Raw genomic sequence first — 19270 nt, 5'->3', positions numbered from 1 at the left:
TTTTTACTGTTGTATTAATAAGTCTCTGGACGTGGGCTGCCCTAAGGAAAAGGTTGGTGACTAATGGTAAATCAATCAGCACTCTTCAAATGAGGCAGCTCTTCAAGGGGGATGACGACCAAGAGTACCCGCCAGCAGCGATTCCAGGAGCTGTGCATAAGGCCTTCAAACCTTAAGGACTTCTGGGAGGTACCGCACGGTATTTAATACACGGAAGCGCCATGACAGTGAATGACAGGACATTGCGCCTACTAGACTAGTAGGGGACACTTAAACAAGACATAGCCCCAGCAGAGCTGCTCTCCTAAGTGTCTATACTAGAAGAGATGAACACAGCCTTTGCCTCTAGTAAAGTATTCAGTTATCTAGTATGTGCTTTTTAATTCCAGTCAATAAATAGTGTCCAAAATAGTTTATGTTTTTTGGGAAGAAGAGAAGTTCATGAATTATGTGGTCCCAGAATTGAGTTAATTTTTTCTGTTTATCAAATGACCATAATAAGTATTGATATAGCATATAACAAACAGAGCGCTGATGATATCAGTCCTTGTCTCTTTTCACATTCGCTTGTGTAAACATATTTTATGAATGGCAAACCGCGTGAAATTGCTAATAAATATTTATTATAAATTACTGCATGTACTAACTAGGCCTGTAAATATTTTGGTTCTTGTCAGCTTTATCATTTTAGTTTTTACTTATTTTACTTTATCTTATTTAACCTCGGTGAATATGGCTTTAAATTTACTCTGCATCTAAACCTGGAAGGTATTGTGGGTGGTATCTGTGATAATATTTTATGTTCAGTTATGTGTAAAGAAAAATGCCAGTGGGTACAGTGTTTGCAGATATAGAACAGCTCTACAAAATTCATTCTGAATTTGTAAAAATATTTATTTTATTTCTATAACTTATTCAAGTATAGGCTATTGATGTTACTTTCTGAAGCCTTAATTTTGATCTAGGAACTTATGTTTAATTTTTTGTCCACTAGACTTAACCAAAACTCTAAACCTTACAGTGCTGAGAACAATTAGTACATCATTCTTCTGTACTGCTAAAAAAAAGAAAGAAAATTGCATTCTGTCATGGGTATAAAGTTACATTATTGCAGTCAACCTGCATAAAATAAGAAATGAAAACATATAAATGGGATATAAATATGATAATTAGGCATTAATTCATACCCTTTTATATCTGTAAAATGTATATATAAATCATCTGATTCACTTTAGACTACAACTATTTAGGAGCAAACTGCAATTTAAGGATATTTAATGCTGTTCATAGTAAATTAATATGAGGGAATAAGACTCCTTCAGGTTATTCAAGCATGGATATTTCAATTAAAAACATTATATACAGTAAACTGGTGCTGCACCAAAATCACCATACCTCAAGAGAACTATAAGATTTACATAAAATAAACCAGAAAAACAACAACAAGAAAACCTACCTTAAACTTTCATGCAAGCACAAATCAGCAATAAAAACTTACTTGTAAGTTTGAAGTACGAAACCTGTTAACTATAGACACCAGGGGGAATTCTGGGAAACTATCCATATAGATGAATTATATTTCATATGATTTACACACATATATATTTACTTTCACACTAATTTCCAAGTGAAATTTCATTTTCTTCCATTATATATATATATATATATATATATATATATATATATATATATATATCAGGCAATAAATTATGGTAATATTAGTGATGCCTGTAACTTTTTCAGTAGGAAAACTCACAGACATTTTCATATCCTATTATACCAACTGCAAATATGTCCTAGTATCTTTTATTCTTATTTTATTTTGAATTATGATAGTTAATAAGCCTGCCAATAATTTATTTAACATATTATTAAGATGCATCTGTTTAACTATTTTGTTGTTCAGTTGCTCAGTCGTGTCCTGCTCCTTGCGACCCCATGGACTGCAGCACACCAGTGTTCCCTGTTATTCACTATCTCCTGAAGTTTGATCAAACTTCTGTCCATTGAATCAGGGATGCCATCCAACCATCTCATCCTCTGTTGTCCCCTTATCCTTCTGCCTTCAGTCTTTCCCAGCACCAGGGTCTTTACCAATGAATCAGTTCTTTGCACAGTGGCCAAAGTATTGGGAGCTTCAGCTTTAGCATCAGTCCTTCCAATGAATATTCAGGACTGATTTCCTTTAGGATTGATCCTGGGCTTCCTTGGTGGCTTAGAAGATAAGGAATCCTCCAGCAATGCAGGAGACCTGGGTTCGATCCCTAGGTTGGGAAGATCCCCTGGGGCAGGAAATGGCGACCCACTCCAGTATTGTTGCCTAGAGAATCCCTATGGACAGAGGCACATGGCGGGTTACAGTCCATGGGGTCACAAAGAGTTGGATATGACAGTGACTAAGCACAGCACAGCTTAGTCAGAGCTCAGAGACGATTGATCCTAAAGGTTGCATATCATAGTTCTACCTCTGTTAACTTTGTTATCTTAGGCACATCACTTCACAATTCTGTGGCACAATTTCTGTGTCCTTAATAGGGAAAAATGCATATCTACCTTTCAATACTTTGGAAGCCTATAAGAAGGCAATGGGAAGAATGCATCCAGAACGAGTGTTCTTTTTGCAAACCTAAGAGTTTAAAAGTCCAGTTTAATAAGACTAGCAGTTTTCAATCAAGCGATTTAACTGAGAAGACAGTTTAATTAACTGAACACATGATTGACCTGTGCTTGGTATCCTAGTCTTTCAATTAAGAATGATGGAACACTCTAAGTTATATCTTTCTATCAAAGAGTATCAATTATAAGTGCATGTCCCTTATGTTTCAAATAAACCTTCAGGATAGAGTGCCCCTGAGAATCACCAAAACTTCACTTCTAACCTTTGGTATGTTTTGATTGTTCTTCAATATAATTTTATTGATAAAGCCTTGACAAGAAATAGAGACCCTTTAACTTTCCTGGTTATTAAGTAAAAGAAAATGCTTAAGCTGGAATTCATTACATACCTTGAACCTATAAAGTAGAAAACTAATATTCATGACTTTATACTCATTGAAAAACCTTAACCTTTAGGAATCATTAGTTTTCAGGATAGTCCATAAAGTTAAACTGAGCAGCACAAGGGCAGATGTGGAGAATCAGGGAGGGGAGTAGATCATGAACAGCATTACCATTTAACATTGGCTAAGCAACATTCCTGGATTCTCCAGGCTCTCAGCAAGTAGCAAAACATTTTCAGAACTCAGATTCCTCAAGGAATCTACCAGGGGAAGTAAGTTGCTTTCTAAAACAACACAAATTGGCAAGTCTACCAGGGTATGTGGGACTTAAAATTGTGGAAATATAAAAATCCTTCCCAAGGAAAATCAGTTGTTAACTTCATTTGGGATAATGGGAAGATTTCCTGTGTGTGTGAGCTTCAGTTTTCTTTTACAGCATCAGAAATGTATTAGTAAACCACCCCAAAGTCCAGAGGTTTAAAATGACAGTTGTTTCCTGAATATCTGTTAAGGGTTGGCTTGATTGTGCTGTAGCTTTGGGTTGGGTGATAGTGATCTTGGACTTCCCTTGTGGCTCAGCTGGTAAAGAATCCGCCTGCAATGAGGGAGACCTCAGTTTGATCCCTTGGTTGGTAAGATCCCCTGGAGAAGGGAAAGGCTACCCACTCCAGTATTCTGGCCTAGAGAATTCCATGGGCTGTATAGGCCATGGGGTTGCAAAAAGTTGGACACAACTGAGCAACTTTCCCTTACTCACAGTGATCTTGACTCCTTAATTTTGTGTCTGCTGGGAGGCTGGCTTGGGGTTGCTGATCTCGGATGTCTTCAGTTCTCCTGCACATGTCCCTCACATTCTCTCCCATAGGCTCAGATTTGATCTCATACTGGTGACAGAATTATTAATACAAGGGAAGGAAGACTGGACATGCAAAAAAGGCAAGCATGCACTTTTCAAGTCTCTGCTTGTATCGTGATTGCTGACAATGATTGACCCAAAACAAGTCACATGCATACTTAATCACTGAGTCATGTTCAACTCTTTGTGACTCCATGGACTGTAGCCCGCCAGGCTCCTGTGTCCCTGGGATTCTCCAGGCAAGACTGAAGGGTAGCCATTCCCTTCTCCAGGGAATCTTCCCAACCCAGGGATCCAGCCTGCATCTCCTGCATTGCAGATGGACTCCCTACCCTCTAAGCCACCAGGGAAGTCATGGAGGAGACATGGAAAGGCAGATGCTAATTTCATCTACTCACAGATAATAAACTAGATGTAGTCTTTCTGTTATTAATAAATGCTTTTCCTATAAAGAATTCTCCTAAAAGGGAGAAAAGTGGGTTTCTTTCCATTTTTTTCAGATGAAAGTAGTCTTTTCTTGTCTGCTAATTAACATAGGATTCCAGAAAAGAAGGGGCTTCCCTTGTGGCTCAGCTGGTAAAAAATCCACCTGCGATGCAGGAGACCTGGGTTCGATCCCTTGGTTGGGAAGATCCCCTGGAGAAGAGAAAGGCTACCCACTCCATTATTCTGCCCTGGAGAATTCCATGTACTGTAAAGTCTATGGAATCGCAAAGAGCTGGACACAACTGAGCAACTTTGACTGACTTTTCACCAGAAAAGAAAGTCATGAACACTTAGTAAGATCTATCTAAGCTACTCTTCATCTGAACCTACTTCAAGAATAGCTGATCATACTTTAGCCTTCTATCTGCAATTTCCAACAGCTTCTTGAGTATACATTATGAGCTGATAATGAAATTTTATTGCTTCAATTCACCCCTGAAATGCTTTGTTGTGGGAGGCTGGGTCTCATTATAACTCTAAAAGTATGCCTTCAGCCAGTTCATTCTCCCTTTATTTTGGAATACCATGATTAATGATACATTTATTTCTTATTTTTAATCCTAAACTTAATTTAGATCACTTTATTGATACATCTATTACATGGTCAAGGTAAAGACTCTTAATGCTCATCTTCTTTGCTTTGTTATCTATCTTGTAATTAATTGTTTTTGTCTGGTATAACCCACTAGAGAGTATAGTGTGTGTATATGAACTTACTTTAAGCTCCTAAGTTATTCTTTGCTTCTGTCATCATTGGCTCTTTTATATTTATGTCTACTATTGATTGCTGATCTCCCTTTCCCTTGAGAAAAGAGTTATTAACTGTGTGTTTTCACAAATCAGTGCATCTTTATAGTTGAGGACACTAAGGCTCAGCAGGGTGAAGTGGCTGGTGCAACATGACTATGTAAGTGAAAGAAGAAGGATGCAAACCCAGTCATCTCAAAACATCATATTTACTGGCTATTCAGGCAGGGAACCACACCAAATTTAGCAAACTACATTTGAGAAGCAGATTGTTTTCTTTGGAAAAAATGAATATTTCTTCGGCATTTAAAGTAACTTCAAGCATAGGCTCTCCTCTAAAAGGGAGCTAAATTATGCATAATAATTAAATATAAATAGCTATACTGCAAAATAGAAGATGATATGTACCATAAAAAAGTACTGATGTATTATTCAAGACCAACTTTTAACTTACTATTTCACAGTATAATATTATTGGGTCAGGACAGTAAAGAGCCAAACGACAGTAGACATCACAACTTTGCTTTCTCACTTCTAATAAGCTTGAATTTTCCATTAACATAGCTCAAATTTTGAATTTTTGATGTGTGATTTATAACTATGTTTGCTGTTGCAGGATACTATTTAGGCATTTTTGAAGCATGTTGTATGATATTTATTCAATACAGTTGTTAAAATATTCACTTTTATTGTGTACATTCTAGACTGACAGATATTTTTTGTATGACATCCCCATCCCCAGAATAGATAACATTTCTTCAAGAATATATGAAGGTAACAAGGGCAAAAGGTGAGATGAACTGAATGGAATGTTGTTAGTGAGCATGTGAGGATATTCAGGAAAAGGATTGGAAAGAAAGAAAATGAACATTTAAAATTTTTTTCTTTTAAATTTGCTGTAAATAAATAAGAAAAACAAAATAAGCTAGCAACTTTTTTTTTTAATGAGTAATAAACATGGCTCTTTTGTTTATCTGTTCATTTCAGTTTACTCCCTCATCATTAATACAATCTACAGGCCTGGAGTATTAGAGCCACATCCAATAGAGGGTGGAAAAGATGTTAATAGTAACTTTAATTTGCAATTAATTTAGTAAGTGGACAGAAATACTTGACATAACTAGGGAGCTTCAAAAAGTAATTTTGGTCTGTCACTGTAGTGAAGGATTTGACATATTTTTAACAGAAGAGAAAGTCATTGTTTTAATAGTTAGAAATAGGTTTCTAACGCTGTTGGAAGAGATGCAGTTTTTATTTACATACATGAAGTCCAAAAGGGAGAGCATTTTATGGGACTAAATCTGAACCAGTCATCCTTAGCAGAATGAAAATTGTCATGCAGCATTTTAACACTATTGTCTGTTCAATGTTCTGTGGTTCTGTGATTTTTCATGTAGGGTAAATAGTAATAAAAGCTAAAAAGTTTTCAAAAGTGACTTTTTTGTTATAAAGGACATTATTGGGATAATAGGCAAATCTTGAATGGGGTCTGAGTGTTACGTGCCAGTAATGATCATTATTAATTTCCTTATTTTGTGGTTGTATTGTAGTTATGTAGGAAGAGGTCTTTTTTTGTTGGAAACACGATATAGTATGCAAAAGTGAAAGGGCTTAGGTCAGCAATTTACTCTTCAATGGTTTCAGAAAAACAAATTATCATTCTGCTAAATTATAACTCTTTAAATGTTTGGGATCCTGTCAAAATTCAATAAAATATTTTAAATTAAAAAAATGACATTTTAAAAACAAGTTTCAAAGATACTATACTCTATAATGATATTTTATGAAAGTGGCTGTAATTTAATTCTTGAGTTAAGACTATTTTATTATAATCATTTTTGTATATTTTAGTTTTAACTTTGCCTCTTTTTAATTTTTAATAGATATAGGATACATAATTTATTTATAAATGCCCAAGTAATATCAGATAATAGTGACTCTGGGTAATGTCAATGTTTAATGTAGCAATGAAATGATATATCACATATTTAACTTCACATAAGCACATTATAAATAAAATAATATCCTACTAAGAAAGTGACATAATTTGGACTATTTAGCAGGGAAACAAGTTCTGAAATAAAATAACAAAGAGTGACACAACCTGAATATGTTATGAGATGAAGTCAAATATTTTAGGGGTCATAAACAACTCTCCTAATCTTGGTATATAGAGTGAATTACAGCGAAGGGGCAATTTAAGACTAGACCTTAGTCAAAAACAGAAGTATAGTAGGCTGAAATATGCAGAGTATAAAAATCAGCTTAAGAAGAGGGAGTGAGGATATCAAAAAAGAATGCAAGAACATGCAAACAAACAAACAAAAAAACTAGATGACATATAGCATTACTAGTTCATTGATAGCCTTCTTTCTAATGTTAGAACTTTGTTTTGTAGGCTTACAAAACAGAACCAAAAGCTAGAATGATTTTATATGGTAATGAGTTGATTTCTTCCAAAGGGGCATGTACCTTTATAATGGCTTGCATTTGCCAAATATAGTTAAATTCATAAAAGCTTCTTCTTCCTTTTTTTTTTTTTGAAGAATAGTTTTACAAGCTTGCCTTGTATGATTTAGCACAGAATTTCTTCAGTTGATCAATTACAAAACAATTGACTTAGTGTAATACTATTTTTGAAGCATACTGTGTTAGTCTTTATTCATTACAAACAGCAAACTGAAGGAGTTATCTTCTATGTTTATTATTCAATTGCTCTCTTTGTCTTTTACTGCAAAGTTCAGTGAATTTGTCTTTAGTATAACTGATGTATTAGATTTATTTTTACATATTAGTTTGTGCTATCTTTCTGTTTCTATGCCAAGATACTTGAGCCACAGAAATTGTGAGATAGTCAATGTATTGTTCTAAACAGCTAAGTTTTGGGGGTCCCTGTATGGACTTCCCTGATAGCTTGTTGGTAAAGAATTCACCTGCAATGCAGGAGACCCTGGTTTGATTCCTGGGTCAGGAAGATCTGCTGGAGAAGGGATAGGATACCCACTCCAGTATTCTTGGGCTTCCCTTGTGGTGCAGCTGGTAAAAAATCTGCCTGCAATGTGGAAGACTTGGATTCGGTCCCTGGGTTGGGAAGATCTCCCGGAGAAGGGAAAGGCTACCCACTCCATTATTCTGGCCTGAAGAATTCCATGGACTGTATGGGGTCACAAAGAGTTGGACATGACAGCGACTTTCACACTTTCCACACTTTCCACATGCAGCAATAGATAAATAATAATCACTAAAATATTAAGAGAAAACAACTGCTTAACTAAATCCTTCTCTTGTATTACCTTATTTAAAGGAAGTTATTTATTATTACTCTAACCACAGGAATGTATTGGGCATCTTGTATTAGTAGGTACTGTAATGAACTATTGATATACAAGACAATGTTTATGACTTCAGACATCTCATGGTCCTATGGGGACACAGCACTTTATGTGTGTGTGTATATATATGTGTGTATGTATATATAAATATTTAAATACACAAATATAACTAAATTTTATTTATAAATAAATATTAAAATAAAATATATAAATTTTATTATAATTATAATAAATTACATACTTTAATTTATTAAATTTAAATTTATTTTAAAAATAAATTATAAGATTTTTATTTAAATTTTTAGAAAATTTTATAAAATTTTTATTTATTTTTAAATAAATACAAATAAAATAAAATATATATATAGGAATAAAAATTATGAAACAATTATACATATTATTTAAGTGAGGGATTTGTACAAAAAGCATGCTAAGCATTACATAAAAGTTTGTGAATATTAAGATAAGCAAATATGAGGGAAATGAGGGAAACTAAGGACTATCGGTACATGTCTGGGATGAAATGGAAAGAACTGAGGCTTTTTTAGTAGGTCTTGGAGTGTGGCAAGGTTGAAATAGTTTGACAACTGTGTGAGTATTGTAAAAATGTCTGATTAATGAAAAATATTTCAAGTATGGCATAATCATTTTATATGAAAATGAAAACCATACAGTGTCTAAAAGTAAAAGCTTATTTTATTTACTTCCCAGTAGATGAACTAAATTATATGAAAGTCATCAAATGTTGACATTTCATTGGAGAAAAACAAATACATACCAAATCTTCCTTCATGTAATGCAGTTGTTTGGCAACTATTGAATGGATTGTCTTAGTAAGAGGTACAATTTTGTGGTAGGCCCCTTCTTCTCTTCCCTTCCTCTCCTTGACGATAGTGTAAACATCAGGCTCTCATGAAAGCTCAGGATAAGCAATCTTTCCTAAAATTTTAGACAATCCCCAAGTGTTTGTAACAAAGGTGGTGTAAATTACTGGAGATAGCGTAGGACTGTCGTTAAGAAGTTAAGAACTGCATAGCAAGCACAGACTATTCAGGCTCAAAGATGTGATCTGACTTTTTCTGTGTGACCTTGAGCTATTTCATTATTTTCTCAGAGCCTCAATATTTTTATTTGAAAAATGGACTTGAAAATAAGATATCTGTCACAGAGTTGTTAAGATTAAAGGAATTACTTTGTGGAACATGGTTAAAACAGTGTCTTCCCTATAATGAGCATTAGCATAACAAATTAATTATCTTGAAAAGATATTTTCTGGAGAGAAGTGACCACTGGAACGACTTATTTCTCCTTCTTACCCTATACCTTTCCTAATCCCCAAGATGCCATACTTCTAGGGGCATTCAGTAGGAAACCATGGAACTGAAGGACAAATAGCACAGGAAAAATCTGAATAATGAGAGACATAAGACCAGTGGTAAGAAGAAGAGGAAGGAGTTCAGGATGGTAGAGGCTGCTTTGAAGATGCTGAGAAGGACAGCAATTTATTGTCAATAACAGCCTAACTACCAGTAAAGAAAACCAAGAGAGGGAAAAACAGAGGGATAGGGCAACAGAGCTAGCTGCCAGTCTCTACCTGATGAGGATATGGTAAAAGATTGGAATTAACAATCTGTATTGAAAGAAAAAAAAATTAGTGATGATATGCCTTTTCTAAGAAGTAAGTCCTTTAAACTGTATTTTAAGTCCAAATAAAACACATTTGGTATGATAATATCAAATATGAGAAGTGAAGTCCAAATAAACTATTTGCCTTTTCCTCTCAGGCTAAGGTGTTAGTAGTACTACTATTAACAGTTGTTCAGTCCCTAAACTGTGTCCGACTTTTTGTGACCCCATGAACTTCAGCACTCCAGGGTGCCTGTTCTTCAGTCTCTCCCAGAGTTTATGTTAATTCATGTCCACTGAGTCGGTGATGCCTTTCAGCCATCTCCATCCTCTGTTGTCCCCTTTTCCTCCTGCCTTCAATTTTCCCCAGCATCCTGAGTCTTTTCCAGTGAGTCAGCTCTTTGCATCAAGGTGGGCAGACTACTGGAGCTTCAGATTCAACATCAGTCCTTCTGATTAATATTCAGTTTATTTCCTTTAGGGTTGACTTGTTTGATCCCTGTGCTGCCTAAGGGACTCTCAAGAGTCTTCTGCAGCAGCACAGTTCAAAAGCATGAATTCTTCAGCACTCAGCCTTCTTTATGGCCCAATGCTCACATCTGTACATGACTACCGTGAAAACCATAGCTTTGACTATATGGATCTTTGTCAGCAAAGGGATGTCTCTGCTTTTTATATGCTGTTTAGGTTTGTCACAACTTTTCTTCCAAGGAGCAAGCATCCTTTATTTTCATAACTGCAATCACCATCTGTGGTGACTTTGAAGCCCAAGAAAATAAAGTCTGTCACTGCTTCCACTTGTCCCCCATCTATTGCCCATGAAGTGTTGGGACTGAATGTCATGATCTTAATTTTTTGAATGTTGGGTTTCAAGCCAACTTTTTCATTCTCCTCTTTCAGCTTCATCAAGAGGTTCTTTATTTCTGCTTTGCTTTCTGTCATTAGGGTAGTATCATCTGCATCCCTGAGGTTATTGATATTTCTCCTGACAATCTTGATTACAGTTGTGATCCATGCAGCATGGAATTCGGCATGAAGTACTCTGTAAAGTTAAATAAGCAAGATGACAAAATACAGCCTTGATGTGCTCTGTTTCCAATTTTCAGCCAGTCCATTGTTCCATGTCCAGTTCTTACTGTTTCTTCATCTCCCACTTACAGGTTTCTCAGGAGACAGGTAAGGTGGTCTGGTATTCCCATCTCTTTAAGAATATTCCATAGTTGATGTCATCCACACAGTCAAAGTCTCTGATTGTAGTCAATACAACAGAAGTAGATATTTTTCTGCAATTCCCTAGCTTTTCTATGATCCAACAGATTTCTATGATTTCTACGATCCAACAGATTTGATTTGCATACTGGCTCCTCTGCCTTTTCTAAACCCAGCTTGTACATCTGGAAGTTCTCGGTTCATGTACTGTTGAAGCCTAGCTTGAAGGATTTTGAGCATTACCTTCCTAGCATACGAAATGAGTGCATTTGTATGGTAGTTTGAACATTCTTTCACACTGCCTTTCTTTGAGATTGGAATGAAAACTGATCTTTCCAGTCCTGTGGCAACTGCTGTTTTCCAGATTATCTGGCATATTGAGTGCAGCACATTAATAGCATCATATTTTAGGATTTGAAAAAGCTCAGCTGGAGCTCCATCACATTCACTAGCTGTTTTCATAGTCATGCTTCCTAAGCCCACTTGACTTCACACTCCAGGATATCTGGCTCTAGGTAAGTGACCAGACTGTCATGGTTATCCAGGTCATTAAAACCTTTTTTGTATAGTTCTTCTGTGTATTCTTTCCATCTCTTCTTAATCTCTTCTGCTTCTGTTAGGTCCTTGACATTTCTGTCCTTTATTGTGCCCATTTTTGCATGAAATGTTCCCTTAGCATCTCTAATTTTCTTGAGATCTCTAGTCAATCCTATTCTATTGTTTTCCTCTTTTTTTTTTTTTTTTTTTGCATTTTTCACTTTCAAAGCCTTTCTTATCTCTACTTGCTAGTCTTCAGGACTTTATTGATGGGTATATCTTTCCCTTTCTTCTTTGCCTTTTTATTCTTTTCTCAACCACATGTAAGGCCTCCTCAGACAATCAATTTGCCTTCTTGCAATTTTTTATCTTGGGGATGGTTTTGATCACTGCTTTCTGTACAATGTTAGGATCCTCCATCCTTGGTCTTTCAGGCCCTTTGTCTCTCAGATCTAATCCCTTGAATCTATATGCCATGTCCACTGCATAATCATAAGGAATTTGCTTTAGGTCATATCTGTATGATCTAGTGTTTTCCCCTTCTCTCTTCAATTTAAGCCTGAATTTTGCAATAAGGAGCTCATGATTTGAGCCACAGTCAACTCCAGGTCTTGTTTTTGCTGACTATATAAATCAGCTCCATTTTTGACTGCAAAGAATATAATCAATCAGATTTGGGTATTGACCATTTGTTGATGTTCATGTGTAGAGTCATCTCTTATGTCATTTGAAGAGGGTGTTTGGTTATGGCAAGTGCATTCTCCTGGAAAAATTCTGTTTGTCTTTGCCCTGATTCATTTTCCACTCCCAGGCCAAGCTTGCCTCTTATTCCAGGCAGCTCTTGACTTCCTACTTTTGCATTCCAATCCCATATGATGGAAAGGACATCTTTTTTTGGTGTTAGATCTAGAAGTTCTTGTAGGTCTTCATTGAACCACTATTAATAATACACAGAGAGAATGTTAAAAATCAGAATATTATTAAGTGTGATTTTAAACAATTTATAAATAATATTCAAACAATGTGTACTTTTGTATTTCTCAAGCATGATGGAAGTATAAAGACCTTATGAGTACATAAGTATTTCTTCATTTTCTATTTGAAGAGACTCTTCCTCAGTGTAGAGTGACACGTAGTTTTCACAATCAGGTGATAATTTCCATCTTTTTCTCTTCCACAAGCTTTTCTTTTGTTCTATTTGTAGGTTCTTGCACTGTCATTTTGGTTTCCAAAATCTCAGAATTTGTGACAAATGTTAAAAGTATGGTCCATTATCTATTCATTTCCTCTATTTAGTTACTACTGTTTAATCACATAATATTACTGTGCCTTAGTTCTCCCTGGAAATCTATGCAATTAAAAGCAGATAACAATGTTTCAACTATGTACCTTTAAGTTTGGTGATGAGCTTAGAGTTTTTAGAAAGTTGCTTTGTGTCCTGTGCTACCCACTTAATTTAGCTCATAGTAGAGGTTTTTGAGTGCTTCACAGGTGGTGCTAGTGGTAAAGAACCCACTTGTCAATGCAAGAGGCATAAGAGAAGTGGGTTTGATCCCCTGGAGAAGGAAATGGTGACCCATTTCAGTATTCTTCCTTGGGAAATCGCATGGACAGAGGAGTCTCATGGGCTACAGTCTGTGGAGTCACAAACAGGCGAACACTTCTTAGGCAACTTACCACCCACATACAGAAGCTTTTGAAATGTTTGCCGAAATTAGAAATTTAGTGATCTTAAGTTAAAATCCATAAACTCTAAAATTTAGTATTCTAATAGGTTTCCATTTTAGAGAAAGATTTTTTTTTTTATCTTCAGAATTTTTGTTTGCTCACTGGAAAAAAAAAAAAAAAAGGATAGGGTTGTTTTGGAAAAAAATATGCCTTCTAGCCAAATAGATTAATCAGAGAAGTTTGAGTGCAGGAATAGGATTAAACTCAAAAAAAAAAAAAAAAAAAAGATATAAATATCTGATAGTAAAAATTTTAGGAAGCATACATGTTTCTCTCTTTCTTGTTTAAAAAAATAATCAAAATATTTTGTATTTTTATGGCTCTTCTTATCAACTTTTTATGTTCTGGCTAACTGGGCTTCCCTGGTGGCTCAGACGGTAAAGAATCTGCCTGCAATGTGGGAGACCTGAGTTCTACCCCTGGGTTGGGAAGATTCCCTGGCGAAGGGAATGGCTACCTACTCCAGTATTCTTGCCTGGAGAATTCCATGGACAGAGGAGCCTGGTGGGCTACAGTCAGTCCACCGAGTCTCCAGGAGTCAGAGACGACTAAACAACTAACACTTTCACACTTTTCTGGCTTACTAAAGTGAGCATTCTCTTTAATTGTGGATATAAAACTCATGAAATAATTTTAATTTTGGTGATTACTATATAAGAAATGAACATATGAAATGTATGTAGCCTTTTTTTTTTTTTTTTTTCCTGAGAGGCTTTTCAAAATTCTCTTAATAATCCAAATGCATTATTCTGATTATGAAATAATTTCATAAATCTTATGATTTATTGTTGCTAGACTTCATTTTTCATTCTAATGATTAGCTCTTATAAGTAGACTATATTTTAATAGAAACAGTTATTGTGAAAAAATAATTATCATTGTGAAAACACTGAAGACGCATGATAATTTTTCTCAATTATTTGCAGTTGCTATTCTAAAAGAAGAAATTACAAAAGAAAACTATTTCTAAACTATGTTTTAAATGAATTCAAGTCAGTTTAAAGTGTTTACAATATTATTCATTATTTTATTATTAATTTATTATATGTTGTATTATTCATGTGGTTTTGATTCTCATTTGCAAGGGAAATATCCTGGAAGCAATTCAGGGCACTTTATCCAATTCTTAAGAAAGTTAAATGATAACTAAGGAAAGCATATTTAATTGACAGATGAATGCGTTTCATGACCTATTTAATCACAACTATTAATATGTAAAGTTGAGGAAAATTTAAATAACTAAACAATTGTTCATGTTATTTCTCATTCACCATATTTATTCTCATATATTCACAATTGGAAGAGCTGGCCAGACCACTGCTTTCAGCAATTTCAACAATTTAGCCTTTAGCTCTTTAAAGATTACTTTCAACATACTGCATTAATTCCCTAGAGTTAGATATTAAGTACATCTCATATTTGTTAAAAGAAGTATATGCTTTAATTTACTGGGGAAAAATGCACTGAAATCAAATGTTATATAAATTATTTTTAAAGTTAAAGTACACATGCCAATTAAACCATTTCCACTGTGTTTTTAACATTGCCTCTTATCACAATAACATTTTCAATTTTCTATTTTATTAAAAAAAAATTGGAAATTTTGAATTACCCTCAATAACATCTTAGAAGATTGCCACAGGGAATATTTAAGCAGTCGTTTAATACATACCAAGGAAAATAAATAAAACTGAATTAAAACCTGAAAAGCCTGAACTAGCTCAGAGTTCAATAAGAATTGGTTATGAGACATTGACATTGCAGAATTCTGAAAAAGATACATATCTTTTTAGTACAAGTATATCTGAGGTGTTGTGAGACTGTTGTGAGGTGTTAAGACTCTTTTTAACCCATAAAATTCTCACCTTTTTCATTCTTAAAATTGTGGTAAAAAGCACATGTCATAAAATGTACCATTTAACCATTTCTACAATTATTTGCTAGTCACTTAAATATTATGCCTTAAGAAGTTCCTTCTTATAGTTTCCTAGAATTCCCTAGCAAGTAGAGTTTTCTATGATGATAGAAATTGCATTTGAGGGAATATAGGCTAGCAAAATATTGGCTTTACTTGCTTCATTCATCATTATTTGTTGAAGTACTACCATACTCCTGTGTGCTTCACATAGATATGGATATAAAGGTAACTAAATAATAACACACCTGAACTGTAATGAGTTGCTGGGAGGGAATTTAATGATATGAAACAGAAAGAAAGATGGGCTATTCAATATAAAGACTGTTTTCTTTTGGGATCCCAATAAAAAAGTAATTTGAAGATGAGATAATATTAATCAATTCAATCATTTAAATGCCATGGGGAAAGAACATATTAGCAAACATGTAACAGATAAAGTATGTTCATATTAGAGTAAAAAGTCATTGGCAGCTTAACAAATCAAGTTATTAGGCAGAAATCTAGAGATTTTTTTTATAATATAGACTTTTTTTATAATAAAGACTTACTCAAATACAGAGAATTTCTGCATTTAATTACTGGGAATTTTTTACCATGTGATAGAAACAAAAATATTAAAAAAGCAGAAATAAACAAAGCACAGCTTTGAAAAAGAAATTATTCATCTGAACCTAGAAGAAAATAAATACAAACTAGAGTAAAATGGCCTTGTTGTATATCTAGATCCTAGAAATATATTTGGTAAATTCCTATTTATGAACTTTGTGCCTTCTTTATATTTACAGTATAGTATCCTATTTCTGTTTTTCTGAAAATAACTAGAAGTTTATAATTATGATTATAAACAACATTGAGATCTATTGTGCCCTTTTTCCAGATACCAACACATAGATATTACAAAAGCATGTAATGTTATATAATTGTTTTGGGAAATGTCACTGTATAGAAACTACTCTTACTTGCTAGTTAATGTATCTATTAGAGATAGCATATCCAGTGACACTGTCTCAAATGAAGCAACATATTATGAGTATATATTAGCAAAGACATTTCTAATTCAAGAGGGGCAGTAAGTGAGAACACTTCAAAGCAATCACTTGTACCTATGGAACATCATTGCATATTTAGGTTAAAGCTCTTTGTTTCAGGCTGTCAGTCAATAGATCTCGCATCTGGAACGACTCTCTTAAAATGAAAAATCACACTAGAACAGCGTGAGTGAGAAAAACTGCATGAGATACGTGAATGCTAAGTCTGCCTTCTTTAAAATATAATGGAAGGTAGCAGAGGAAAAACAGTAACAAACTTTAATCTGAATTTCTTGGAATACTTAAACGTCTGTATCATTATATTAAAAAACCAAGGCTGATTTAGGAACTAAAAGAGGACTGTGTCTGACTTGGGGTGTATAGTCACAGTTGTTCAAGTTTTTTTTTCATTCAATTATTCATTTGCTTGTTTATTAACTTTATGCATTCACTTCAGCTAGCATTGTTATTTTAAATAAATCATTCTTATGCCTCATGAAGTCCCTTCACATAGTTTCCTAGAATTCCCTGGTAGTAGAATTTTCTGTGATGATGGAAATATTTTTTATCTGTACTGCCCAATATGGTTAAGTAGTGGCCTTGTGTGGCTATTGAGCACTTCAGATTTGAGTAATATAACAGAGGCATTAATTATACATTTTATTTGCTTTATTTATTGTAGCTGTCCTGGGTTTTCAGTGTTCTCTGTGGGCTTTCTCTAGTTGCAGCAAGTGGAGTCCTCTCTCTAGCTGTGGGGTGCAGGCGTCCCATTGCAGTGGCTTCTCTTGTTGCAACACAAGAGCACTAGGCCTCAGTAGTTGTGGTGTGTGGGCTTAATTGCCCATGGCATGTGGAATCTTCATTGATTGAACCTACGTCTCCTGCGGCAGGCAGATTCTTAACAACTTGACCACCAGGGAAGTCCTAAATTTTATTTACCTTTAATTAAAATTTAAATGCATACAGCCATGGATGGCTAATGGCTACTCTACTGACCAGCGCAGATCTAGACAAAGGAACTTGTACATATATTGGACAAAAAGTTTTTGTCTTCATACTTTTGATGAGAATTAAGGAAGAGGGTTCACTTAAGTAAAGTTTTATTTCCTACTATATTTTTGAATTTGTATTACTATCTGTTCAATAGAAAAGAAAGAAGTTAAGTAGAAATGAGTTTTCTTTTCACTTTATATTCATTCAGGATTAAATGATCAGCCTTTCGTGTTGTCAGTTTCTTTCTCTGAATATAATCAATAACCAACCAAAAATAGCTATGATAAATGCTAAAAATAAGGCCAAAACCAAAAATCACATTACTTTGAGATCCATACCTCCTTATAATTATCTTAGAAGTTGATATTTATCATGCACTCTTGGTTATATAGTCTCCATACTTTAATACAATTTTCATACAGATAAGAAAGACTTTCTCAATGATCAACACAAAGAAACAGAAAAGCAATAGAATTGAAAGACTAAAGATCTCTTCAAGAAAATTAGAGATACCAAGGGAATCTCACAGTAGCAGAAGATTTTAAGAGGTGGCAAGAATATGCAAAGAACTATACAAAAAAAGATCATGAGGACCCAGATAACCATGATGGTGTTATCACTCACCTAGAGCCAGACATCCTGGAATGAGAAGTCAATGGGCCTTGGGAGGCATCACTACAAGCAAAGCTAGTGGAGGTGATGGAATTCCAGTTGAGCATTTCAAATCCTAAAAGATGATGCTGTAGAAGAGCTGCACTCAATATGCCAACAAATTTGGAAAACTCAACAGTGGCCACAGGACTGGAAATAATCAGTGTTCATTCCAATCCCAAAGAAGGGCAATGCCAAAGAATGCTCAAGCTACCACACAACTGTATTCATCTCATACACTTGCAAAGTAATGCTCAAGTCTCCAGGTCAGGCTTCAAAACTATGTGAACAGTGAACTTCCAGATGTTCAAGCTGGATTTAGAAAAGGCAGAAGAACCAGAGATCAAATTTCCAACATCCTTTGGATCATAGAAAAAGCAAGAGAATTCCAGAAAAACATCTACTTCTGCTTTATTGACTATGCCAAAGCCTTTGACTGTATAGATCACAACAAACTGTGGAAAATTCTTCAAGAGATGGGAATACCAGATCACCTTACCTGCCTCCTGGGAAATCTGTATGCAGGTCAAGGAGCAAGAGTTAGAACTGGACATGGAACAATAGACTGGTTCCATATTGGGAAAGGAATATGTCAAGGTTGTATATTGTCACCCTGCTTATTTAACTTATATGCAGAGTACATTACGTGAAATGCTGGGCTGGATGAAGCACAAGCTGGAATCAAGATTGCTGGGAGAAATATCAATAACCTCAGAAACACAGATGACACTGCCTTTATAGAAGTGAAGAGGAATGGAAGAGCCTCTTGATGAAGGTGAAAAAGGAGAGTGAAAAAGCTGGCCTAAAGCTCAACATCAAAAAAACTAAGACCATGGCATCTGGTCCTATCACTTCATGGCAAATAGATGAGGAAACAATGGAAACAGTGAGAGACTTTATTTTGGGGGCTCCAAAATCACTGCAGATGGTGACTGAAGCCATGAAATTAAAAGACATTTGTTTCTTGGAAGAAAAGCTATGACCAACCTAGCCAGTATATTAAAAAGCAGAGACATTACTTTGCCAACAAAGGTCCATCTAGTCAAAGCTATTCTTTTTCCTGTAGTCATGTATGGATGTGAGAGTTGGAGTATAAACAAAGCTGAGCACTGAAGAATTGATGCTTTTGCACTGTGGTATTGGAGAAGACGCTTGAGAAT

This window comes from Cervus elaphus, chromosome 6, assembly GCF_910594005.1.
Source record: "Cervus elaphus chromosome 6, mCerEla1.1, whole genome shotgun sequence".
NCBI classification, from domain to species: domain Eukaryota; kingdom Metazoa; phylum Chordata; class Mammalia; order Artiodactyla; family Cervidae; genus Cervus; species Cervus elaphus.
The sequence above is the reverse complement of the archived record's forward strand: the minus strand, read 5'-3'. Positions refer to the sequence as shown.